The following is a 26,454-nucleotide window of genomic DNA, read 5'->3' on the forward strand; positions in this document are numbered from 1 at the left end:
CCACAGATACAGCAATACGAACAGCAGAAAAGGGGTGGACCCACACATCCCGAGTAAAGAAGGTCGAGCCCCGGGAAGAGACAGCAGAGTGGAAAGTCACCTCTCCACCTGGGGACCTGAAACTAACTTTGCGTCGACCAAGTAAATGACTGAAGGGGATCCGATAAGGTGCACTAAGCCCGATTGTGAATGTTACCCATTTGTACACTTCAAATGTGAGTATTGTAATGAGGTTTGGGTTACACACTGTATAAGGGGATATTGGCCAAGGGGTTTCTGTGATAAGTGCCTAGAAGAAGAAAGGTGCCTGACTAGCCGTATTTTAGAGCTTGCCACAAGATTGGGGATAATCGAAGTAGATTCTGAAATTTAGTTTCGTATGTTCCAAACCGGGATAAGGGGAAAATTGAGATCAAAAGCTAACATTCTTGCTATTGAGTGCCAAAGGTTAAATAAAGTACCCTGCAGTGCGGACACAGTTAAGCTATCGAGGTGGGGCGTCTTTAAACTGAGGTACACATCTCGGTCCAGGTATGACACCACAGAAGACTATTCTTGCTGCCAAGAAGATGGTTTACCCTGCCACTGGTGGCACCCCAGTGGGCATAGGCGGAGGCAGAGGAATAATAATGTTAGGAAAATTAATCCACGAACACCAGAGGTTTATGTCCAAAAAGGAGACAGAGGAGTCCTTTTACTTTATTCAAATAAAGGGAGAGGCCATGGGGTGTGGCTGTGCCTTTCCGCGCTGGGCGGACGCGGGTCCCTGGCTGGCTCAGATCTGCACAGCGGCCAAAGCGTTTTCAGTCCGGGTATGCAAACAGGTTATCTTTACCTGCTGGACTCAGCTTCTCAGCAGCAGCTGGTCCAAATAGTGTTGTGACTGTGGCAGTAGATAAAGGATGGCTCTTGGCTAAGCAGGTTTAAAGATGGTTTATTGAAGCCAAGCTGCGGGAGATCCGCAGCTCGTCCAAACTGCCAGCCAGAAAGCGTTTGAATTTCCCTCTCTGAACTTATAAGCGGGGGAGGATTCAGGGGAGGTTACAACGGGATAGCAAATCAGGGAATTCAGGGGGCAACAGGGGGTGTCCACTTCTAAGCCTCTGACCACTGACACAAAGGGCAAAGGAATTCCCCCGGGGCTGACCTATCACTCGACGCCCTCCCTGGGAATTTCCCAATCCAGGGAGGGGTCCTAAAGTGATAGACAGGATGCCCCAGAGCAGGGGGGGAGAGGGGATTGACAATGATAGGTGGGGGGTAGGATGATTGACATAAAACACCTTGTTATACAGAAAACTCAAAAGGGGATGGACTGTTACAGAACTGGGGGCACAGTGAACTGAACCATAACATAAAACTTCTTATAAAAGCTTAATAAAACAATTCTTGCACCGCCACAATGGGGCATTTCCCCTGGGGTCTCTCAGTTTTTCGGAGGATGCAGCCTCCTTTTGATCCTAATTTCCCGGCTGCATTTCCCTCTCTCTTTCCCCATTGGCTGAGGTACTTGAGAGGTACAGACTTCCTGAAATGCCTAAGATTCCCCTTTTAATGTATAACCCTGCTGCTAATTTTTAATTTTTATGGGATTTATGGGTTTTCCCCATTGTTGCTTTCATCTTTCAATATTCAATTTCATTTACAAACAAACTTATGGTTAAGTATCTTCTTTTCCATTCATCAATCAGTAGAATCCTTCCCATTGTTTCTCTTATCTCTCAGTGCTAGTTTTATCTACTAGCAGACTCAGGGCTTCTTTGTAAAGACAAATCTCATTCCTCTCAATAATAATCGTGGGGATCCTGATCTACCTGAATCTAGTAATGTGCCTCAAGACCAGTACGCATTTGAATAACTCGCCCAGCACAGAGATGGAAGGCCCCGGCAACGAGTGCAGGGACTGCGTACAGACTGCCCAGAAAGAACACGGGGAATTGGAGGTTCCGATATCCTCAGTCCCAAAGAACTGCAGCAAGGGTAAGATAAAGGGGCACTGCCCCAGAGACAGCACTCAGAAGGGAAATTACAGGCTAAAAGAAAAAATAAGGTGGTATACACAAAGGGCAACCTCTAAGGACGGGCAGTCAAAGCACGAGATGCATAAAAGAAATGTTGAACAAGTATCTATCCCAATCTGTGATAAATGCAACAGACCCAGAATGTGCTAGGGAAAAACTAATCAGGTGTGAAAAACACCAATCACTTGTTTTTAAATTTTTGAAAGTTTAATAGTAAATAAGATGGCTATAAAAATAAAATTAAAGTAAAAAAAATTGAACAATTAGGGTTAGGACAATATGAGACAATAAAAACAAAGTTACAGACGTCTGGGTGCCTCCCTGAGCAAAAAAAGCTCTGAAGAAGGACCCCCGTTAACAAAGGATTATCTCTTAAAAGCAATAGCCTGTTGAATATTCATACATTTCATACATGATGCATAAATTCCATTCAAACAAAGAATTGTCTCTGGTTAGTGTCACTTTTTTCCTTTAATCTCTATGGCATCTTCAGGGCTGAGCAAGGCAGGAGAAGTTGGTCTCTTCTGATAAGGAAGTAGTAAATTCTTTTTCTCTGAAAGATTTACGTTTTCCTGTGGTGGTGTCCTAGGGTAACTCTATGATGCTTGTATCCCCAATCGTCTGTTCTGTTTGTGCTGTATATTGAGTCCTGTGCCTTTAAGACTGGTTCTAAGAGCAAGGAGAAGCGCGGAGTTTGTTTTGAGAAAACTGCCTGACTCCTCCACATTCTTCTGTGGACGGGGGTGTTCGGCGGAGGCTTGGAGAGACGCCAGGACAGAGATTTTTTTTGCTTTTAGTTAGTTTCAGCTAGCTAGGGCAAAGAAGTTCCCTGGACTGTTTTTTTTTTTTCCTTTTTCTTGGAACTGTTTAAACATGCCCTGGACTGAAAACCCAGGGGAGCACTGGGGGCTGCACCTGCGGCCCACCGGGGCCTGGACCTCGGCATTTTCCAGCAGTGCCAGAGGGACTGGGACTGAGGAGAAACTGAGAGAGAGCCGAGCTACGCCCACGGCAAGAACTTTCTCAATTTGCCATCTCACTTCAGGAGAGGTTTTATTGTTTCATATTATTCATTCTTTATACTTGTATGCACTTCATTTGTTTAGTAAAATAGTTTTTTCCACTTTTCTCCAAAGAGGTTTTTTTTTTACTGGACCGGTTGGAGGGAGGGGCCACTTGGGTCTGCTTCCTTAGAGGGATCCTATACAGGGGTTTTCTCCCAAATTTGTCCCAAACCAGGACAGGTGGATATATAAAAACTACATTTTAACTACAAAACTACATTTACCATACTATCAAAATATTAATACAACATTAACAATCAATACAACACAATCCATACAGTAAATATCTTGTGTAGAGCCATATAATATGCACTTTTAACAATCCTCCCTCTTTCTTTTTATAATTAATTTGGCTCGAGCAATATTCATTGTTTTCTAGCCTTCATTATTTGCTCATTTTTTTCACAAATCAATCTCGCTTCTTTGAAGGGGTCTTCTATATTATTTTGTTTCTTTAACACCATAATCCTTTGTGGTGTTGTTGTTGTAGGCAACTTTTGGTCCATGTTCACTAATTGCATGCCTTGTACCACACTGATGATGAGCCGAATGAAACAGGGGATCAAACAAGGAAGAAATAGTAGACCAGCTGTAGCACATAAAAGGAAGAAGCCTAACTTTTTCTACTATTCTACTCTTAACACATTATCCCACCAGCTAGTATTTAGCATTGATTTCCACTTTTGAACCGGTACGTGGGCGATTTTTCTGATATCATTGACTATGTCCAGGACGGCATCTCCATTGTCATCTATTTTTAAACAACAATCTGATGTATTGAACTTTCCACAAACACCCCCTTCTTCAGCTAATAGATAGTCTAAAGCCAACCTATTCTGATACACAGCCGCTCTTGTTTGGGTTTGTTGCCTTGATATTAATTCCATTGCCTGACCAGATTTGTTCGTTATTATCTCTACAGCGGCTTGAAGTCTTATAATATGATTTAGCATATAAATTGGGGTTCGATATCCCCAACTCCCATCTTGTGCCCAGGTGGCTGGCCCATATGTTTCCAGTATGCATTCAGGGGGCCATTCCTCATCTCCCCATTTTTTGAATCCTCCAATCAATTCTCTTTTGTTTCTCTTTAGATCCTCATAAACTGGTATCCCTAATTGATCCCCATCAGGTCCTGGTAAAAGAAAATATCCTGGCTGTATAATTCCCAGAGTACAGCTCCCTTTCCACTGAGAGGGGAGTTTTGGGTATGCTCTTTTTCCACATATCTAAAATAAGCCATCTGGAGCTTTCTAATAGTTAAATTTTTGTTGATCTATATTCTCCCATGTGGTGGTGCAGAACTGTTTTATTAGATTTTTGTAAGAAGTTTATGTTATGGTTCGTTTCACTGTATCCCCAATTCTGTATCCCTTTTGTGTTGTCTGTATATTAAGGTGTTTTGTGTCAATCATCCCATACCTCACATGACGTGTAACATCCCCTCTGCCCCAACCCCCCTCTCTGGGGCAGCTTGTCAATCACTCCCGGGGTCCCTCCCGGATTGTGAAACCTCCGTGAGAGAGCTTCAGGTGATAGGTAGCCTGGGGGAAATTCCTTTGGCTCTGGATTTTAGTGGTCTGAAGCTTGGGGGTGGGCACACCTTGTTACCCCCTGAAACCCCTGATATGTTGTCTTTTTGTATCCTCCCTGGGACCCTCCCCTGCTTATAGGGGGTGGGAGGGAGGAGCAAACTCTCTCAGCCACTGGGTTCTCAGCCGCTCGCCTCGGAGCTTGGAGATCTCTGCTAATAAACATCCTTTAACCTGCTAAGCTGAGAGCCAGCCTTTTCTCTTCTGCTGCTGTTGACTGTCACCTTTGGGTCCAGCTGCCAAGCCGAGAAGCCAAAACGAACTGGAAACTTTGTGTCTGTGTTGACCCGAGCTAGCTGGGGGTCAGCTCCCACCCGGAGCGGGGACACAACCGGATGCACTCCCAAAATTTGGAAATTTCTGGGATGCCATAGTAAGGATTTTTACCTGTATCATTACATTGAAAAAGTTTGATTTTGTTATCCTACTTACAATTTACTTTTTTTGCTTTTTCTTGGGTCCAGTACACGGTTGGTTCTTCTGGGACCCACTATACAGAAGTTCCATTACTAACCTTATATCTTTTACAGGGTGTTTTTCCTACTTCATGAAGGAACCTTTTCCTAGTGCGCTAAAGACATTCTTCCCCTATTACTGTTGAGCTTAAAATCTACCCTTCTGGTCTGTTTTCTCCACTTGTACTTGCTTGGTTCTATTTTAGAAGCTCAATTGGGCCTAAGCTGCTGCCTTTCCATGGCCATTCTTCTGACATCAAAGCCCCTCCACAGACTCAACAATTGGTTATGTTAAGTTCCTTACTTATTCTTTCCCCCAATTCTACAAACTGATTTTTACCCATCCTTGAGATATCTATTTCTTTTTCTAATTGCTGTTCAAGTTTGGTATACAAATCGTTGCTTGAAATTGGCACAGGCTTAGATGGTTGTACTGACTTAGCCTTTTTGCTTATCAATTGCTCTTTTACTAAATCTTGTGCTTTGTGCCTAATAATGTAGGTAAAACAAAGCCATCTCTCCTCTTTTGGGCACTGACTTCCCATCCTGCTACTACTTGTTCCTAAGTTCTCTGCAATCCAGTACTTTTTCCCTTTATGTATGCAATTGCCTAATTTGGATGGGTTATAACAGTGACTGTTGACATGAGTGTGAGAAATGAAAAAAAGAACCTCAGTGTCTTTCCATGTACAGCTTTTGGTAACACCTATAGGATGGCCTCGTCAATATCCCAAAAGGGAGAAGACAAAAATTGAGTGACAGAAAAAGGAGTAACAGAGGTCCAGTATGGCTTATACTCCCACCTCCCATGCCTATGGGGTTGCAACCCACAGCAGGTGTATTTGATCTTCTTGGTGACGAATACAGAGGCCAATCTGGTCTTGCCCTCTATTTCCTTGTCACTTCCTCTTAGCTAATTTCCAGACAAATCATTTTTGACACTCCTTAACTGTCGTTTCCCACTGTTCTTCAGGTATCTCCCATTTAACAGGCACTAATAATTCCCATCCACAAAACAAAGTTATTATTTCAGTTTCTTCGAATTCTACCTGGATAGGAGATAGATTTGGCCCTTGATGCTTCCTGCAACGAGAGCGTCGATTGTGTGAACTACAATATCAATTTTTCCCACAATCTAAACATTTACATTTAACCTAGCTAGCATGTCTGGTATTTGGGTGGATCAAACAGGGTATTTGGTCTGGCACTGATGGAAGTTGCAACTCCTCTTCTTCTTTTCATAAATCACTGGCTAAGGCGTGAATACAAGAGTTCTCTGTCCAAAACAGTCCTGATCCTCCTGTTTGGAGTGGAAGTATTCCTCCCCAAGGAGGGTATCGGAGGCATCTCAAAGCTTGTCTAGGCGGTACTTGAAACCACTGATATAAGCTTGGCCTTATCTCCCAATTAGGTGTGATCCTGTGTATGTTTCTTGGACCATTTTGGTCTTCCCAGTTCATTACCACCCAGTCCCCGTTTAAGAGTCAGTTTTGTATCACCCGGTTCAGATGTAATCGTCCACTCTTTAGGTTCTTCCACAGGTCCTTTGATTCTGCTGGCATGGATCCACCCTCATTCCTTGGTCCGGATCGCAGCCTTGGTCGTCAGCAATACCTGAAAAGGACCTTCCCATTGAGGAATTAAAGGTTGTTCTTTCCAGTTTTTTACTAGCAGCCATTCCCCTGGATGAACATTATGGATTTTAAAATCTAAAGGTGTGGTTTGAGGGATTATTCCTTTCAACCGTGATGTCTAAAGGTGTGGTTTGAGGGATTATTCCTTTCAACCGTAAGTTTTCAAGAGTTTTCGCAATGGTGTTAACGTATCTTTTAACACTCATTTCCCCTACCTCATAGGTAGCATTTTCATGTTGGGTGGTTAAAAAGGGTAACCCAAACATCATTTCTTAGGGTGACACTCCCAGGTCTGACTTGGGTTGTGTTCGGATTCTCAATAAGGCCAAAGGTAGGCATTGTACCCATGAAATTTGGGTTTCAACTATTAACTTGGTCAAAGTTCTCTTTAAAGTCTGGTTCATCCTTTCTACATGACCAGAACTCTGTGGATGCCATGGGGTATGCAGCTCCCATTTTATCCCTAAAGACTGAATTATTTGTTGCAACACTTTTGACATAAAATGCGTTCCTCTGTCCGAGTCTATTCTATTAACCATTCCATATCTGGGAATAATCTGTTCTAAAAGGGTTTTACTTACCATGTTGGCTGAGGCCTTGGTAGTGGGAACTGCTTCTACCCAATGAGTTAGATGGTCTGTCATTACGAATAAATACTTCCATCTTTGAACTTGAGGAAGTTCAGTAAAATCTACTTGGATACTTTGAAATGGTCGAAGAGCTAACTCGCGACCTCCTAATGTTGTTTTTCTCATCACCTTCTTGTTTATCCTTTGGCAAATTATACATTTTTCAGTTACTTGCTTTGCTACTCCAAAAATCCTAATGTACCTATAGTTCCTTTAAAAATGATCACACAAAGCCCGAGTACCCCAGTGGGTTTTCTGATGCATGTCTTCTAATATTTTTCTAGCCAGTATTTTATTAAGTAATTGTCTTCCATCAGGAAGTTTCCATTTCCCTGATTCAGCCTGTTCTCCTCCTATCTTGTTTAATTCTTTTTTTCTCTGCTTCACTAAACTTTGGGATTTCCAATTTTTCCTCATTTGGAGTTAATATTAACATAACTCTTTCAGCTCCATTTTCTGCTGCATCCTTAGCTTCCTGATCTGCTAAATTATTTCCTCTTATTTCTGGGGTCACTCCTTTTGGTGTCCCTTAATGTGTACTATAGCTATTTCTTCAGGTAGTTTTAATGTCTCTAAAATCTGTAAAATGAGTCCTTCATGTACTAATCCTTTTCCTCTTGAGTTAAGTAATCCTCTTTCTTCTTAAATTTTTCCAAAAGAATGTACTACACCAAAAGCATACCTCGAATCAGTATATATAGTTCCTTTCTTGTGTGCTAAATATTCCGGTGCCTTTTTTAGAGCATATAATTCACAAGTTTGAGCTGACCAGTTTGAAGGTAATTTTCCTTTTTCAATAGTTTGCATGGTTTTTTCCATCAACTACTGCATACCCTGATATTCTTTTTCCTTGTAGACATCTGGAGGAACCATCCACACAGATTATTTCCCCTTCTGAAAGGGCTTGTTCTTCAAGATCCCCTCAAACTTTTGTTTGGTATTGGATAATTTCTAAACAATTATGTATTAGGTTATCTGCTGGTTCTCCATATAAGAATTGAGCTGGATTTAAACTTCTGTTTACTTCTAATGTCAGATCATCACTATCTATCAAGATTGCTTCATATTTTAACATTCTAGAGTCGGTCAACTATTTTTCAGCTTTGTGATTTAACACATTTCGAACCGCATGAGGTGTGCACACAATTAGTTTACCTCCAAAAGTAAGTTTACGACTTTCTTCTACCAGAATTGCAGTGGCTGCTATAGCTTGAATACACACTGGCCAGCTGTGGCTCACTGGGTCCAACATCTTTGATAAATAAGCTACTGGTCTCTTTACTCCTCCCCACTCCTGGACCAGAACTCCATGAGCTACCCCCTTTTCTACATTCACATACAGATGAAAGGGTTTTTCTAGTGAAGGTAAGCTTAAAGCTGGTATTGAGGCCAGTTTTAACTTCAATTTTTCTAATTCATCATCATCTTCCTTGGTCCATTTTATATTATCTCCCTCTGTCAACTTTTCATACAAAAATTTTACTGCCTGTGTGTACCCCTCAATCCATAATCTACAATATCCCAATAATCTGAGTAGTTTTCTAATTTCCCTCTTTGAAGAGGGAGGTGGAAGGGATAAAACTCCTGCAATTCTCTCTGGATTGAGCCTTCGACTACCCTTACTTATCAAGTGTCCAAGATATTTTACCTCTGGTTCTACAAATTGCAGCTTCCCTTTTGATACTCTTAATCCTTTTTCTCCAAGAAAATTTAAAAGTGTTATTTTAGCTTCTCCAACTTCATCTTCCCCAGATAGTAGAAGATCATCCACATATTGGATAATTTGTATTCCAAGAGGAGTGGAGAAGGCTTGCAGAATTTTTTCTAAAGCTTGTCCAAATAAGTTTCGAGACTCTGTGAACCCCTGCGATAATTTAGTCCATCTTAATTGCTGCTTTCTTCCAGTTTTTGGATCCTCCCATTCAAAGGCAAAGATATCTCGGCTCTCCTTGGCTAGTGGACAGGCCCAAAAAGCATCTTTAAGATCCACTACACTAAACCACTGATGCTGGGGTGGAACTTTACTTAGAAGTGTACAGGGATTGGGTACCACTGGGTAATGAGACCGAGTTCTTTTGTTAACCTCCCTTAAATCTTGTACTAGTCTATAACTCCCATCAGGCTTCTTTACTGGGAGAATAGGGGTATTATGGGGAGACATACAAGGTTCTAATGTCCCGTCCTTTATTAGTCCTTCTATTACTGGCTTCAAACCTTCCCGTCCTTCTAAAGATATGGGGTATTGACGTACACGTATGGGACAATCTTCTCTCTCTATTGTAACACTTATAGGGTCAATATTTAATCCTCCCCTATTTCCTTCCCCAGCCCAAACTTCCTTGTTAATTTTTTCTTCATCCTCTTGGCCTAATTTTAAAACTTTAGCTGTCATTTTCCCATCTTCTGGTATAACCCCTATTCCTAATTTCACTTGTAAGTCTCTCCCCAGTTAGTTGCTACCTGCCTTTGGGACCAATAAGACATCTCCCATCCAAATTTTAGTTTCCCCTTCAATTACTACATCTTTAATGACTGGAACTGTAAAAGTTTCTCCTTTTGCCCCTGTTACTTTTGCAGTATCTTTACTCACACTATAACCTTTTGGTACATTTAGCAGGCAGGTTCTTTCTGCCCCTGTATCTACCACAAAGTCTAATTCTTCTCCTTGGGGACCCACTTTTAGAGTTATCACAGGCTCTAGATGGTATTTGTCCCCTAGAAACAGAGCCTTTGACCTCTCTATTCCTCCTCTGTGCTCATCTCTTTGAAGATTTTTAGATCCATTACCTGCTTAGGACAATTTTTCCTATAATGTCCTTCGCCCCCACAGTAAAAATAAACATTCCTGGAATGCTCCTGAGACTTGGCTTGAATTGGTGTTCTACTCTTTTCCTTTGTCCTGTCTCTACAACCTTCATATCTAGAAGTAGTGCCTGTGTGGTTTTGATTTTTTTGGATATTGTTTTCTCGCATGGTGACTGCCATAAGTTTTGCTTTCAGTTTAGCTTTTTCTTCATCTCTTCGGACATAAACTTTCTGAGCCTCCTTTAATAAGTCATCTAATGATTTATTATGCCAATCCTCAATTTTTTCTAATTTTTTTCTAATATCTGGCCCGGCATTAGTAGTGTTAGGAAAATTAATCCACGAACACCAGAGGTTTATGTCCAAAAAGGAGACAGAGGAGACCTTTTACTTTATTCGAATAAAGGGAGAGGCCATGGGGCATTTCCCCTGGGGTCTCTCAGTTTTTCGGAGGATGCAGCCTCCTTTTTATCCTAATTTCCCGGCTGCATTTCCCTCTTTCTTTCCCCATTGGCTGAGGTACTTGAGAGGTACAGACTTCCCGAAATGCCTAAGATTCCCCTTTTAATGTATAACCCTGCTGCTAATTTTTAATTTTTATGGGATTTATGGGTTTTCCCCATTGTTGCTTTCATCTTTCAATATTCAATTTCATTTACAAACAAACTTATGGTTAAGTATCTTCTTTTCCATTCATCAATCAGTAGAATCCTTCCCATTGTTTCTCTTATCTCTTAGTGCTAGTTTTATCTACTAGCAGACTCAGGGCTTCTTTGTAAAGACAAATCTCATTCCTCTCAATCCCTCCTCTTTTATTTTTAATAATTGTCTTGACAAACTTTAGTTATCATTGACTTAGTTTTTTGTTCTTGGGTCTTTTTTGGTTTTGCAATTATTTGCAGTGACATCAATTTCTGTCTTTTTGTAGCTATCTCTGGATCATTAGGCATTGCTACTACCTGCATCCCTTCGATCACATGTTGAATAAGTTGTACTAAGCAAGGGATCATGCATGGTAAAAATATAAGAGTTGCTACTACACATAAGAGGAAGAAAAGCATTTGTTTAACTCATAGTCCACTAGGTAACCACGAAAACATGTCTTATTCTCATCCTTTCCATGTTTGGACTGGCACATGAGCCAACTTTCTTAAAGTTAAAGGGTTTTGCTACTTCTTCTCTTAAGGTTAAAAAATTATTTTCCTACTTTTGACCTCAACTTAACTGACAATATAAAGGTAAGATTATTAAGAGAAATATTCTAATGGTGTAATCTAATCTTCTAACTTAATTTTCATTTTTACATTGTTTGTTTCTGCCCACTCAGGGATGGCAATTGTTTCTGCCCACATAGAGATGGCAGTTGTTGGGGGCTCCTTTTCAGGAGTTTAAATTCCCCGGCATTCAGGTGGTTTTAGGGTCCTGGCTCTCTGCAAAGCTCTGTGCCAAATGCAGGAAAAGACGGAGTCTTCAAGGTTACATGCTTCGTTTATTAGTTCTTATCTTACAATTTTCTCAGTGTCCAAAAGATGTTTGCCGCAGCTCGGACATCTGGTGACTCCTCCTGTCTCTGGGCTGTCCTTATCTTTTATACTAATTGCTACGTATTCTTTATTTACGATTTATTACCAATGCCTATCACTATTACTAAAAAGGTCATTTTTACTCTGACCCAATCCTCACTAACTACTTTGTGCCAACGTCACTGCAGAAATGGAGTGAGGGAACAAGAAGGAAGAAGAAAGGGACAACGCCCTAAATTCTCCATCTTGCCCTATTTACTTCAATGCCAAAAATCCCAAACCCACTGTTTTTTCACCCTGTGATATACTAAACTACTATTTTTCACACTCTTGTGGCTTGCAATGCTTCCTGCAGTGCAAGAAGCCTCTCCCATGGACTGAAATCAAATCCAGTGTCTCTCTGAGATCTGGGCCTGGGCTGGGGTCCCAGACCCCCCTGCCCAGGTCCCTGACCCTCCAGGGCAACTAAAGGAATGCCCTGGACTCCAACAGTTGTCCTCAACACTACCTGTGGCAAGCAAAGGCACAGAAACAGCTTAACATAAAGAAAACAATGACAGCGAGGATTGGCCCCCAGTGACTGGAGATCCGAGAGGAGGGATGCTCACACAAACCATTTCAGCAAGCAGTCTGTGGGTAGGCACACGAGGCTTCCTCCGATGTCGACGCACTGGCTATTGCTCCAGTCCACTCCTGCGGAGTGTCAGTCGTGGCTTCCCATCCTTTTCTTCCAGCTGAGATGTCCAAATCTCTGGGGCCTCAGAGACTTTGACCTGAGTGTGGTGGGCCCACGCATGTTCTGCTGTCTTGATGGCTGTTTCTGTGGTCAGCAACACTTGGAAAGGTCCACGCCACTTAGCCACTAGTGGTGCTTCTTTCCACTCCTTAACTAGGGCTTAATTTCCTGGTGGGATGTTGTGAACAGCAGAGTCCAAAGGCAGGGTCGGTGCCAGCTGAGCTTCCTGTCAAAGAGATTTCACAAGAGACAGTATCCTGGCCACATATTGTTTTAAATATACATCACTTATCTCTACCCCCCCACTAGGCTGGGAATTGTAAGGGTAAGGGATTCCAAGATTCCGCTCAAAGGGAGATAATTAAATAACTTCCTTGGGTCTAGCCTTTATCCTTGCTAAAGCTAGCGGCAAGAGCCATACCCATGGCATCTTAGTTTCTATTACTAGCTTCAAAAGGTGTTTCTTTATTTCCCTATTTATCCTCTCCACCCAGCCCGAACTCTGGGGATGCCAGGGGGTGTGGAGATTCCATCTTATCCTTAGAGCAGTCATAACTCCTTGAAGATTTTTTCTTGTAAAATGAGAACCCCTATCTGAGTCTATTGCTTCTACAATTCTCTATCTTGGAATTATTTGTTCCAAAAATACTTTAATAACTGATCTTGTAGTTGCTGAAATGGCAGGAAACGCTTCTGGCCACCCTGTTAATTGACATACTATTATCAGAAGGTATTTAAACCTTGTCACTTGTGGCATTTCGGTAAGATCTACCTGGCATCTCTGGAAGGGACATATAGCCCAAGACCTCCCTCCCCTGGCAAGTTTCTTTGTAACTCTGTTATTTGTTTTAGCACAAATCAAACAACCTTTAATAGCTCGCTTTGCCAGGGTAAAAAGACCCACAGCAGCATACATTTTGAGGAAAGCTTCTGCCAGTCCTTGAGAGCCCTAATGGCTCCCTTCATGGAGTTGTTTTAATAACTGTAAGGCCAGAGCTTTTGGTACCCACTGTTTACTATCCCTTGTAAACCAATTACACAGTTTTTCCTCCGCCCCACTCTTTTTAATTATCTCCAAGTTCTTCTGGTGAAAAAGACAGTTCCTCTGGCAGTGATGCAGTTACTGGGAGCAAGAGGAGGATCTTAGAGATTTCTGGTGACAATGCAGCTTTTCAAGCTTCTTCATCAGCTAGTTGGTCTCCTATTGCCTCTTCTGAGTACCCTGTTTGGTGCCCTTTAATGTGTATTATTGGTTAAGTTCACCACCTCTAACAGGCAGGAGAGTAAGTTCTCATGAACTAACTTCTTTCCCCTGCAGGTTAATAAACCTCTTTCTTCCCACAGTTTCCCAAATGCATGTATCACCCCACATGCATATTTAGAGTCAGTAAAAACATTCACTGTCTTATCCCGGTATAGTTCACAGGCTCTCACAAGCGCATACAGCTCTGCTGTCTGAGCTGACCAGGTGGATGGTAACCTCTCCCCTTCCTTTAGTTGCTTTCCATTCACGATAGAGTATCCTGTAAATTGTTTCCCTTTTATCACTCTTGAAGACCCATCAATAAACACTTTTTTTTTTTTTTCCCTCTTGTTTTTACTCAAAGGCAAAATACTATTTACTATCATTTGTAATCGGACACCTCCAGAAAGCATCCTTTAAGTCCAGTACTGGATAACACTGGTGTGAAGAAGGGATCTGATTCAGTGTAATAAATGGTCAAGCCCAATTTCGTAAATCAAAATATAGAATTTTATTTCGAGACTTGAATTCAGTCTCTAACAGCCACAATTAAAAGGAACAGCGTCGAACCCCAGGTTTCGGCACTGGGTGAATGCAGAAATGGACTCTATCGCTTTGAATCTACCCTGTTCACGAAGTGTGTCCTGAGATTCTGGCTTTTATACAGTGGAGAGCTACCATGTTACTCTTGTCCCGTTTTTGCTTCATCAGGTATTCATGTCCATGTCTCCAGTCAGTTGAATAGGTTCCTGAGGTAGAACAATGTTGTGATTGCTTACTCCAGAGTGGTGTTTAGAGATGTTAAACTCAGCTGGAGCAGATAAGATACCCATCTGGTGTTGATCGCTGTGTCATTAGCAGGTCCATCTCCAGGGGAGACACGTCTTATCTAATCATCTCTTTCATTCACTGAGTGAATGCCTGTTCTGATGGCTTCCCAGCAGAGACCCTCCCTGTTTCTCAACCCTCGTGTCCCCCTCTCGCATTTCGCTTTCAAACCCCAAGTATATTTTATATTTTACAGAGCTTAATTCAGACTGAACATGAATTAACTTTATATTACATATCACAAGACCGAACACAAATTAACTTCATATTACATATCACATTCTGGATTGTATAGGGATCCGAAACTGTGGGATGCCTTGATTTGACAATTTCATTTATTATTCTTAAATCCTGCACCATTCTGTAGGTTCCATCTGGTTTCTTAACTGGCATGATAGGGGTGTTATAGGGAGACATACATAGCTCCAAAAGACCTGCTTTGAGCAGGGACTCAATGACAGGCTGTAACCCCTTCTTTCCCTCCTTTGAAAGAGGGTATTGCTTTTTAGACACCACTTGTCCTGGTTGTTTCAAAGTAATTTGGAGAGGCTCTATGTTTAGTGTAATAAATACGATAGACCAAATTCAGTAAATCAAAATTTAGAATTTTATTTTGAGACAAAATAACAGTCTCCGATAGCCACAATTAAAAGGGACAGCATCGAACCCCGGGGTTTCGGCACTGGGTAAACACGGTAACACACTCTGTCAGTCTGTCACCCCCTCAGTTCACATTTTGGTCTGGGGCTGCCGATTTTTATACACTGGATCACTGAGAGAAAATCGGGACCCTAAGACTCCCCCTTCCGAGGCAGCTTCATTAGATATTCATGTTCGGGTTCTGGTGCGGTTGAATGGATTTGCGCTGGAGAACAATGTTGTGATTGCTGTGTCTGGGTACGGTGTAGAGATGTTAACGTCGGGCGGGGACGGATAAGATATCGATCTGATGTAATCATTCGGTCCTCCGGGTTCTCCATCTCCCTTTTCCAAAAGTCCTTTTGTGTTCTCCTCTAACGTTTCCCGGCAGAAGTTTTCTCGTGTCCCTTTTTGTGTAATTCCTGGCATAGCTTCCTTGTGTCCCTCCGTGCAATCTTCAACAGAGAATTCCCTGTGTCCCACCGTGCTGTTTTAGTCACAGTTAACCCGTTGTATACTCGATTAGAAATAAAACTTGCTCCTTATGGTTATCATTACATTTACAGAGAATGAATTACATATTATAACATTTAACACGAATTAACTTTAGGACATATATCACAATCCCTCCCCTTCTATCTTAACCTATTTAATTCGTGTTTCAGTTATAGTCTTTTTTTTCTTTTCATGATAAAAAAGCCTCTTAACCAACTGTTTTAACAACCTTGTACATTATTCCTGCTGCATTCCTTCCTCTGATTCACCCCAATAAGTTTTCTCCTCATTCCCTTCCTGTACTCGAGCTTCGAACCTTGCTAGTACTTCAGCGGCTCTGCTCTTTTTCTCATTTAACTTCATGATTTTTGGTACTGCATTATTTTTATTCAGACCCCCTGAAGTCAATTCAGGATCCATGGGTAGTGATGCGATTTGCATCCCTTGAACTACCGTGTGAATCAATCTGATAAAACAAGGTATCAAACATGGTAAGAAGATTAACCCAGCCACCGAGTATAAAATGAAAAATCCCACTTTCTTCCACCAATCCCCTGCCCCAAACAATTGGTCCCACCAGGAAGCCTGAAGTATTGAGTTCCATTTCTGAACTGGCACATGAGCCACTTTCTTAATTTCGGCTGCCAAACCTCTAATCGTTTCCCCATAGTCATTAATTTCTATGCAGCATTCAGATTCATTGAATTTTCCACACACACCTCCTTCCTCTGCTAACAGGTAGTCCAGGGCGATTCTATTCTGGTACACAAAAGCCCTCATCTGCGAATGCTGCTGAGCTAAGAGTTACAATGCATCTGAGGTGTGATTAGAGACTATTTCTACCACGGCCTGCAACCGGATCAGTCAGTTTAGTAAATAGACCGGAGTCCGGTAACCCCAACTCCCATCCTGGGCCCAGGTGGCGGGGCCATAGTATTCTATTATGCGTTCTGCAGGCCACTCCTCATCCCCCCATTTCTGGTTCCCTCCTGCCTGCGGGAGTTCCCTTTTTGTTTCCCGTCTCTTTCGGCTGAGGGTCTCATATAATGGAGCTCCTAACAGGTTACTGCCTGATCTGGGTAAAGTGAAAAAGGAGGGTCTAATCATCCCAAGGGTACAGGATCCTTTCTATTTCCGGGGTAATTCGCTATAAGCCTTTTTCCCGCAAATCCAGTAAATTCTACTCGGGGCTCTCCACTTAATGTCTGCATTTTCTGGTCTTTCCCAAAACTCCTTTAAGTCTGTTAAGGAATGGTAGGGATTAACACCAGTTAATTCATGCCAATAAAATTCAATTTCACTTACCCAGTTACACCCTTTTTCTTTTTCCTTGCTCCAGTACCCATTGGGTGGTTCAGGCTGCCACACCTTAGTTTTGTTATTTGAGTTTACTGTTAACGTGGATAGGCATGGGGTGTAGCCCACTAGCTCTGTGTATGTGTTTCCTTCTCTGCTAATGCAGGTTGTCCCTATTATTCTCTCATCCAAGGTCCACCCCTCGGGTTGGGACATTGTTTTTAGGATTTTGCTATCCCATTTCAGGAGTTGTTCTGGTGCTAAAATTTCCCCCTTCCAGGGCCATCGTTCAGCTGACTTCAGTCCCCCACAAATCCAACAGTTAGACAGTCCTAATTCGGTGGCAATCTCCTGCACCAGATCCACAAAGAGGTTTTTGCTAGAGGCAGGCAAGCTCCAATCACTAGATTGTTTCTCTAATTGTTCGTATTGCTCACTAAGTGACCTCATTCTCTCTTGCTCCATCTTGTTCCTTTTTGTCTCTAATTCCTGCCTCTTTAGTTCCTGGGCTACCTTTTGTATCTTGTTTTCTGGGTCCATTCCTTCCTCATCCTTAGAGAAACAGAAGATCTTGTCTAATTTTAAGCAGACCCTTTCATCGTTTTTGCTTAAGAGATCTAGGATGATGGGTCCGCTGTTCAAAGAAGCCGTTTGGAGTTTTTCATTCTGTCCTATCCAATATGTTTTCCCATTGAGGGTGCACATGTCTAATTTATTTTTATCGTAGCACAATTTGTTTACCCGTAAATATGCTACGAAGGTAGACTCTCTCTTACCCCCAACCCACACAGTTTTATTACAGTTTCTGCATATAGGGATTATGGATAGGTTACTTAGCTCTCTCCTTTTTCTAGACATTGCCATCGGGTTATGGTATATGGTTTTCTCTTTCTTTTTGTTTATTTGGAGCCCTCTATTGTTGTGTTTGCAATTTTCCCCCCTTTGCATCTTTGAACAGTCAAAATGTACCCTGAGCTCTCCATTTTGGCCCCAGGTAGGCTCTTGCTGAGTCTCCTGTGGGTCTGTTTCTTTCCCCATTTCTCCTTTAGGGTTGGGGAGGCCACTCGTGAGGTACATGGCTAGACTCAGGATCACCAGGATTGCCCATAGGTGTACCCCTCTGCCTTCGTCTCTGCCCACCGGGTTGCCACCGGCGGCGAGGTAAACCATCTTCTTGGCAGCAAGGATATTCTTCCAGGTCTCCATGGTTAGTCCTTCGAGCATACTGTCTTTTTTACTGTCCCCACCTGGCCAATTTTATTTGATCCACTATGCAAGGTACTTTCACTGTCCTTCTACACTCGATTACCAAGGGCTCGGCCCTTTTGTTTAGATGTCCCCTTAACCCATTTATAAACAAATGAAACCACTCTGGGGAGTCTAATTCTAATATACCTGCTTCCGTGGCAACGTATAGAAATCGGTCTGTGAGCTCCCTTTCTTCCCCTTTGCAAATCTCACACAGGCTCCAAGGCTTAGTTCCCCGGTAACAATGGGCTACCCAAGTTTGCTTACACTGCACGCACTTAAAATGAACAAAAGGATAGCAGGGACATCCTGCTTGGATACAACTTATCAAGTAGTCGCTTGTCATCAGGTCTGTCGGTGAATCTTCAGCTTCAAATCCCCCGGTGCAGAGGTGACTTTCCACTGCAGAGGATTGTCTCCTGATTCGATTCTTTTCACTCCGGAGGAGTGTGTCCAACCTTTTTCTGAGGTTCGCACTGCAGTGTCGGTGGTCAGGAGAATGAGGAAGGGTCCTTCCCAATGAGGAGTCAGTGGCGTTTCTTTCCACGTCTTGACTAGCACCTTATCACCAGGATGTATTTTGTGGATTGCAAATCCCAGGGGTGTGCTCTGTGACACTAAACCACGTCGTTGAAGCTCCTGTAAGTTTTTATTAATTGAAACAAGATAAGACTGAATTTGTCCATCCTCGACTCGAGGATGTCCCACGGGCATTCCGTGCTCATACGGCATTCCATACAGCATCTCAAAAGGAGATAATCCAGACCCTGAGTGTAGTTGGGTCCTAATGTTTAAAAGAGCCAAAGGAAGGCATTTCACCCAGGACATCCTGGTTTCTAACATAAGCTTTGATAGCTGTGCCTTCAATGTTTGATTCATCCGTTCCACCTGCCCTGAGCTTTGGGGGTGCCATGGTGTATGGTATTCCCATCGTATTCCCAGGGCATCTGCTAGGTGTTTGATGATTTTGGAAGTGAAATGTGTTCCCTGATCTGAATCTATGGAGTCAGGAATCCCATATCTGGGTATTATTTCCTCTAATAATCTTTTAGCTACTACCTGGGCAGTTGCCCGGGGACCGGGGAATGCCTCTACCCAGTGTGTTAATTGATCTACTAGTACTAACAGATACTTATGTCTCCCCACTTTAGGTAACTCAGTGAAATCCACCTGGACCCTCCCAAAGGGGCGGTAGGCTAAAGGACGTCCTCCCTGTGGGGCTTGCCTTATTCTAGATTTATTTACTCTTTGGCATATAATACATCCCTGGACCTCTTGTTTTGCTAGTTCATAAATACCTTTGCATCCAAAGAATTTTAAAAATTGCTCGGCCAGGGCCTGAGTTCCCCAGTGAGTCTGTAAGTGTAGCCTTCTTAATACCTTCCTGGCATAGGCCTTGGGTATTAGTTCTCGACCATCAGGTAGCTTCCACTTTCCCTCAACTAGTATCCCCCCTAATCTTCTTGAATTCCTCTATCTCCTTTTCAGTGGGACAAGGGGGGAACTCCTGGGGTTCACTTCTAGGATTTTCTGGGGTAGTCAGGGTAAGAAGTGCTGCCCTCCTTGCTTCCTGATCCGCTAAGTTATTTCCCCTGATCCTGAACTGTAACCCTACTTGATATCCTTTTACATATACTATAGCAATAGCTTTCGGTTCCCTTATAGCCTCTAGAATTTGTCGTATTAAATCTTCATGCACTAAATTTTTCCCTTGAGTATTGATTAATCCTCTTTCTTCCCAAATTTTCCAAAGGTGTGTACCACCCCAAAAGCATACTTTGAGTCAGTGTAAATGCTCCCAGTCCTTCCTTTTAGTCTTTTCAGAGCCCTTAGGACCGCATATAATTCACATGCTTGGGCTGACCAGGATGCACTTAGAGGGCCTGATTCAATTACTTCCCCTGTTTTCCCATCTATGATAGCGTATCCCGACTTCCTTTTCCCCTCTATTACTCGGGAAGATCCATCCACAAACCATTTCTCCCCCTCCTCCAGTTCTTAATTTTCTAGATCTGCTCTTACTTTTGTTTGGAGTTCTATCAAGTCAGAACAATTATGCATGGGCCCTTCCAATGCTTCTCCATATAGGAACTCAGCAGGATTCTTAGCTTTTGTGGTTCTTAGTTCTAATTCAGGTGCATGTATTAGTATGGCTTCGTATTTTAAAAGTCTTGCATCTGTAAGCCACTTATCTGCTTTTTGTTGCAAGATATTTCTCACATTATGGGGGGTATATACTATTAAAGGGGCCCCAAAGGTAATCTTTTTAGCTTCTTCTATGAGTAGGGCTACAGCCACAATTGCTTGTAAGCAAGTGGGCCATCCCCTGCTTACTGGATCTAGCAGTTTTGAGATATAATCCACAGGTTTTTTATCCCCAGCCCAATCTTGTGTTAAGACCCCATGAGTTGTATGGTTGCTTACGTCGATGAACAATTGAAACTTTTTGTTCACGTCAGGGAGACTCAGGACAGGAGCTGCTATTAGGGCTTCTTTTAATCGCTTCAGTTCCCTTTCATCCTGTTCAGTCCATTTTACCTTTTCTGTGGTTAGTTTTTCATATAGGAATTTTACCTTTTCACTATACCCCTCTACCCATTGCCTGTAATACCCTAGGAGCCCCAGTAGTTGTCTCACTTGTCTTTTATTTCTCGGGGGAGGTAATTCTATTATGCCGGCCACCCTTTCAGGGTCTAACTTCTTCTTTCCCTTGGTAATCCAATGTCCTAAGTATTTTACCTCGGGTTCTGTAAACTGTAGGTTTTGCTTTGATACTTTCAAACCTTTTTCTCCTAAAAAAGTTCAATAATTCAATGGTGCATTTTCTTACCTTTTCTTCTTTTTCTCCTGCAATTAGCAAATCATCTACATACTGCAGGATTTTTGTCCCTTCCCCAGGGGAAAATTGACTTAATAACTGTTCTAAGGCTTGCCCAAATAAATTCGGGGAATCCACAAATCCTTGGGGAAGGGAGGCCCATCTCAGCTGTTGCTTTCGATTAGTTTCTGGATCTTCCCATTGAAAAGCAAAAAAATCATGACTTTCTTCTGCTAGAGGGCAGGTCCAAAATGCATCCTTTAAATCTATTACACTATACCATACATCTTCCGGGGAGACTCTGTTTAAAAGAGTGTATGGATTTGCAACCACGGGGAACCGGGTTTTTGTTCTCTCATTCACTGCTCTCAAGTCTTGCACCAACCTATAGCTCCCGTCTGTCGTCCTTATAGCTAATATGGGGGTATTATGTCTGGACATACATGGTTCTAAAATTCCCTTTTTTATTAGGTCGCCTATTATAGGCTTCAATCCCCGTCTCCCTTCTAGGGAGGTAGGATACTGTTTTACCCTTATGGGGTCCTCTGGTCTCTCGATTTCAATTGAAATGGGATCCATGTCCAGCCTTCCCGCTTCCCTCCCCGTATGGCATACTTCTGGGTTAATTTCTTTCTCATCCTCCCGGGTTAGTTTATATATGCCAACCATTATCCGGGAATCTCTCACGATCAAACTAATACCCAATGCAACCATCAAATCCCTGCCCAACAAGTTATAATCAGCTTCTTCCACTAACAACATATCCCCTAAACAGATTTTATTTTCAGATTCAATCTCTACATTCTTTACTATGGGAACCCTAAAAGGTTCCCCCTTTGCCCCTATGACCACCATAAATTCTTTGCTCACTTGGCACCCTGGGGGCAACTGTTTAAAAGTACTTTTTTCGGCCCCAGAGTCCACTAAAAAATCCATCTCTGTCCCCTTGAGTCCTATCTTAAGGGTTATCACGGGCTCTTTTAATGTTAAGGACCCCAAAATAAAGAGCCCTTGACGTCCCTAATCTTCCTGAAATATCTTCTCATCCCTCATTCTTTTCTTGCAGTCCTTCTTCAGGTGTCCTCTTTTTTTACAATAAAAACATTCCGGTCCCTCTTCCTGGTTAACAGGGGTCCTTTTTTGCAGAAGGACTGGCCTTTTCGAGGGTCCCCTTTTCAATGTTTTCCCTAGGTCCTGGGGACGTTCCTGTTTTTGGGCTTCCCTCACAGCTGCCACCAATACCTTAGCTTGTATCCTCTGTTTTTCCTCATCTCTCCTCATATATACTTTCTGGGCTTCCCTTAGTAATTCCTGCAATCCTTTTTCCTGCCACCCCTCGATTTTCTCCAATTTCTTCCGTATGTCTTCCCATGATTTTGCCACAAATTGGGTTTTTAACAATACTTCTCCCACTGGAGAGTCAGGATCCGTCCCAGAGTATACTTGGAGACTTTTTCTTAATCTCTCTAACCACTCCGTAGGGGTTTCCTCCTTCCCCTGACATTCCCCAAATACCTTACTCAGGTTCTGTCCCCTGGGTACCGCCTCCCTAATGCCTTGGATTATTATGTTCCTCATATCAATCATATTCCTTCTACCTTCTTTGGTTTGGGCGTTCCACCGGGGATCCTGGCTTGGCCATTTCTGATCCCCAGGGGTGCTTTGGGGGTTCCGGCGCTCCCACTCCCTCATTCCCGCTTGCCTTATCATTTCCCTCTCCTCGGTGTTAAACAAAGACCTTAGAATTGCCGTGAGATCCTCATATGAGTAAATACTTGGTCCCAGGAACTCATCCAGCCTCTCAGACACTCCTAAGGGGTCGTCCATAAGCTTTCCCATTTCTTTCTTAAAGGCCCTTACATCACTTGTATTGATCGGTACATTTAAGTACCCGATAATTCCTGGGGCCGTGGGCACCTCCCTTAAAGGGAAGAGGTTAGCTTTTTCGCCCTCGCTCTCACTCTCCACTTCATTCAATCTTTTTAACTGTCGCCTGGTCCTCCTAGCGGGTGGAGTATGTCTAACCTCTAATGAAACCTGTGGAGCCAGGGCTGCGGGGCTGAGGAACGGAGCCAAATCCAGTTCGAGTGGCTGGGTATCGAGGAGCAGGGTCGGTGTTTGGGGAACCTGGGTCACCCCCCAAGATGGTCGGGGAGCCGGCGTGGGTTCTAGTGGGGGAGGGAGCCCAACCGGTGGGAACGGAGCCACTGCCTGTGAGGGCTGTGACTCCAAGGGAGGGGCTGATGGAAGCTGCGAGGGGGCGAGGGTCCCTTGCCCCGAGGGATACCCCAATCCTGAGGGTTCCTGTGGGTTTTCCTGGTTTGGAAGAGGAGGGGGTGAGGGCAAGAGGTAGGGTGGAGGAAGGTTATCTAAAGGTTCCTATTTATCACCCGAGGTATTCGTTGGACCCCTTAATTTTACTGGTAAAAGTCTAGCATCGATCAATTCTGTCTTGGTTTTGAAAAGACAGGTGTCTGCTAAGGAGAGGCAGGCCTCTCTAGGAAATGAGGAATTTGAATCCTTCCCTCCGTGTTATTATAATTTGGAAGATTAAAAATAAAACTTTTCAGTCAGAGCTATGGGGAAAAGGAATAACAGTCCTTTACTAGTAAATATAACAGGACAGACAAAAACCAACAGCAATTATAACAATAGTAGAACAGAACCAAGAACCCCGAGGGCAAACGGTGGAAGCTCCGGCGCTGATGGCTGGAAGCCGGGCGTGGTGGATTGTCCTCCGCAGGCAGGGGGTGTCCTCGGCAGGCAGAGGTGGCAGTGCCGGAGAAGCTGCAGCGGCGGGACCCGGGCTCACCCAAAATCCAGCAGGACAACGAAGAAACTCCGAATTCCTGGATACTACAACAGATGATAGAATTCCCAGGACCAGACTCCTTCGTTAACTGTGGACTCCAACAACTGTGGCCCGCTCGGTGCTCCCCCCCGGAAGAAGAGAGAAAAAAAAAACCGCGAGATCCCCCCACCCTCCGCTCTCTCCGGGAGCTTTTTTCCCTCCCCCAAAACTAAGTTATCAGTTCTTTTGTCCACGTTAAGCACTCAGCACTTAGTCTCCTAGCAACTTGGGAGGGGGAAAAAAATTCCACAGAGACTTAAACCCCAACACTTTCCCAGACCCGTGCATACTCATATTCTTCTTTGCTCCCCCCTTCCTTCACATAATTCACCAGAGCAGTGCAAATCCATCCCTCAAACGTCCCGAAGACGGGGCCATATTACGCGGTCCCGTACTTCCACTCCTCCCCACACCTCCATACAATAATGTATCATTTGTTTCTTTGACTTCCTTTTCCTTATAGGGCATTCTTCCCAATGCTCTAACATCCATCCCAAAGGACTTTCAATTGGGATTTCAGGGATACCTTTAACGGTTCCCTTTTTGGACTTTCTTGTGACTTTTTCCTTGGTTTTACTTTTCCCCTTGTCCCATAGTGTAGGTTCACCAGTTACTGGCCCTTTAAGGGTGATCGTTCCCTCTTGGGGTTTTTCTGGTGACTGTGAGCTCTCTTCCTCCTGTTTTCTCTCTCCCCTGGACCGTTCCTGGTCCTAGGCTGAAAGGTTTACCAGTCCCCGGAACTCTTTTAAGGACGTACCCTTCCCTTCCAGCCTTCCTGTGACCGATCCCCCTTCCGAAACTCCCCAAGTTTCTGGGCTTGACGTGTGAGGTGCGTTTTACCCCCGAAACTTTCACTTCCCCTGCAACCGACCACACCCCTTGCGGGGAAGTGGAACTGCGGTTTTGGGGTCCCCACTCGCTTCGTGATAAAATCATGTCTCACTCACACGCTCGGTCACTTCCACTCAACCACGCAATACTTACGATCCTTTTCCTGCGTGGATTCTTCATGCACGTAGATTTTTACGAGTTGTGTTCTCTTCGCCGTGGCTCCGGAGGTCCTGTACCCCAGACCTCCCCGAGTTCCCCAAGAGCTCTGACCTCGCCTAAACCCCTTTTAAGTGTGGCTTTTTGCTTAAGTTCATTGTGTGGCTGATCAGTTCCACAAGGTCTCCCGGCTCTGCCAGGCCGCTGAATTCAGCAGGGCGCCTCCTGGTCAGAGACAGGGGTCCGAGGGTCCCAATATCATACCATCACGTCGGGGTCACCAGATTGTAATAAATACGATAGACCAAATTCAGTAAATCAAAATTTAGAATTTTATTTTGAGACAAAATAACAGTCTCCGCTAGCTACAATTAAAAGGGGTTTCGGCACTGGGTGAACACAGTAACACACTCTGTCAGTCTGTCACCCCCTCAGTTCACATTTTGGTCTGGGGCTGCCAATTTTTATACACTGGTTCGCTGAGAGAAAATCGGGACCCTAAGACTCCCCCTTCTGAGGTAGCTTCATTAGATATTCATGTTCGGGTTCTGGCGCGGTTGAATGGATTTGCGCTGGAGAACAATGTCGGGATTGCTGTGTCTGGGTACAGTGTAGAGATGTTAATGTCGGGCGGGGACGGATAAGATATCGATCTGATGTAATCATTCGGTCCTCCGGGTTCTCCATCTCCCTTTTCCGTCCTTTTGTGTTCTCCTCTAACGTTTCCCGGCAGAAGTTTTCTCGTGTCCCTTTTTGTGTAATACCTGGCATAGCTTCCTTGTGTCCCTCCGTGCAATCTTCAACAGAGAATTCCCTGTGTCCCACCGTGCTGTTTTAGTCACAGTTAACCCGTTGTATACTCGATTAGAAATAAAACTTGCTCCTTATGGTTATCATTACATTTACAGAGAATGAATTACATATAATAACATTTAACACGAATTAACTTTAGGACATATATCACATTTCGTTCTCCATATTTTCCTGGGGCTGCCCACACTTCCAGATTTATTTTAGTATCTTGTTTAAAGCCTTACGAGAGTAAGGATCATAGGCTCTTCCTTGGCACTGGTATATCCCAGTCACATTATACCTTCGTGGTATTGTGTTGACTCCTGTTATGGTTAAGGTAATTACTACAATAGTTACAACTTTCCACATAATGTCCAAAATAACCCTTAGTCCATTTATTCGTTGTTCCGAGTGAGCTTCAGCTTCAGTTCATTATCGCCTGGTGTGGCCTTCCAAATTCCCTCTGGGGCTTTCTTCACTCGGGAGTGATGGATCCAGGCCTTCGGTTCTTTGATTTTGGGGTATTTTTAGGGTTAGTTCGGAGGCAAAGACTACACTGACGAGTTACTTGTATCACTGTGCCCTGCAATTTCCTGGCCATGATTCTTTCTTTCAAATGGTTATACAAGGCATCTATTCCCCAGTGTGTTTTCTCGTGTTCCCTCTGTACTAATGACCACAACAAATAGGAGGGTACTACAAGTTTCCCTTCTTCTGTTACAGCCCATCCCTCCTGGTTATAACTTGCCTTTTCTACTTTGGTAAGTTTCTTATCTTTCTTACTGTACATTGGCTTAC

At 43.3% G+C, this 26,454-nt stretch overlaps 1 pseudogene; it reads left to right on the forward strand.

Moving 5' to 3' along the window:
• The first annotated feature begins 1,826 nt into the window (after nucleotides 1-1,826).
• Nucleotides 1,827-26,454, forward strand: part of LOC120764971 (choline/ethanolaminephosphotransferase 1-like) — a 110,385-nt pseudogene continuing 85,757 nt past the window's right edge.

The sequence above is a fragment of the Hirundo rustica genome, chromosome W (genome assembly GCF_015227805.2).
Source record: "Hirundo rustica isolate bHirRus1 chromosome W, bHirRus1.pri.v3, whole genome shotgun sequence".
NCBI classification, from domain to species: Eukaryota; Metazoa; Chordata; class Aves; order Passeriformes; family Hirundinidae; genus Hirundo; species Hirundo rustica.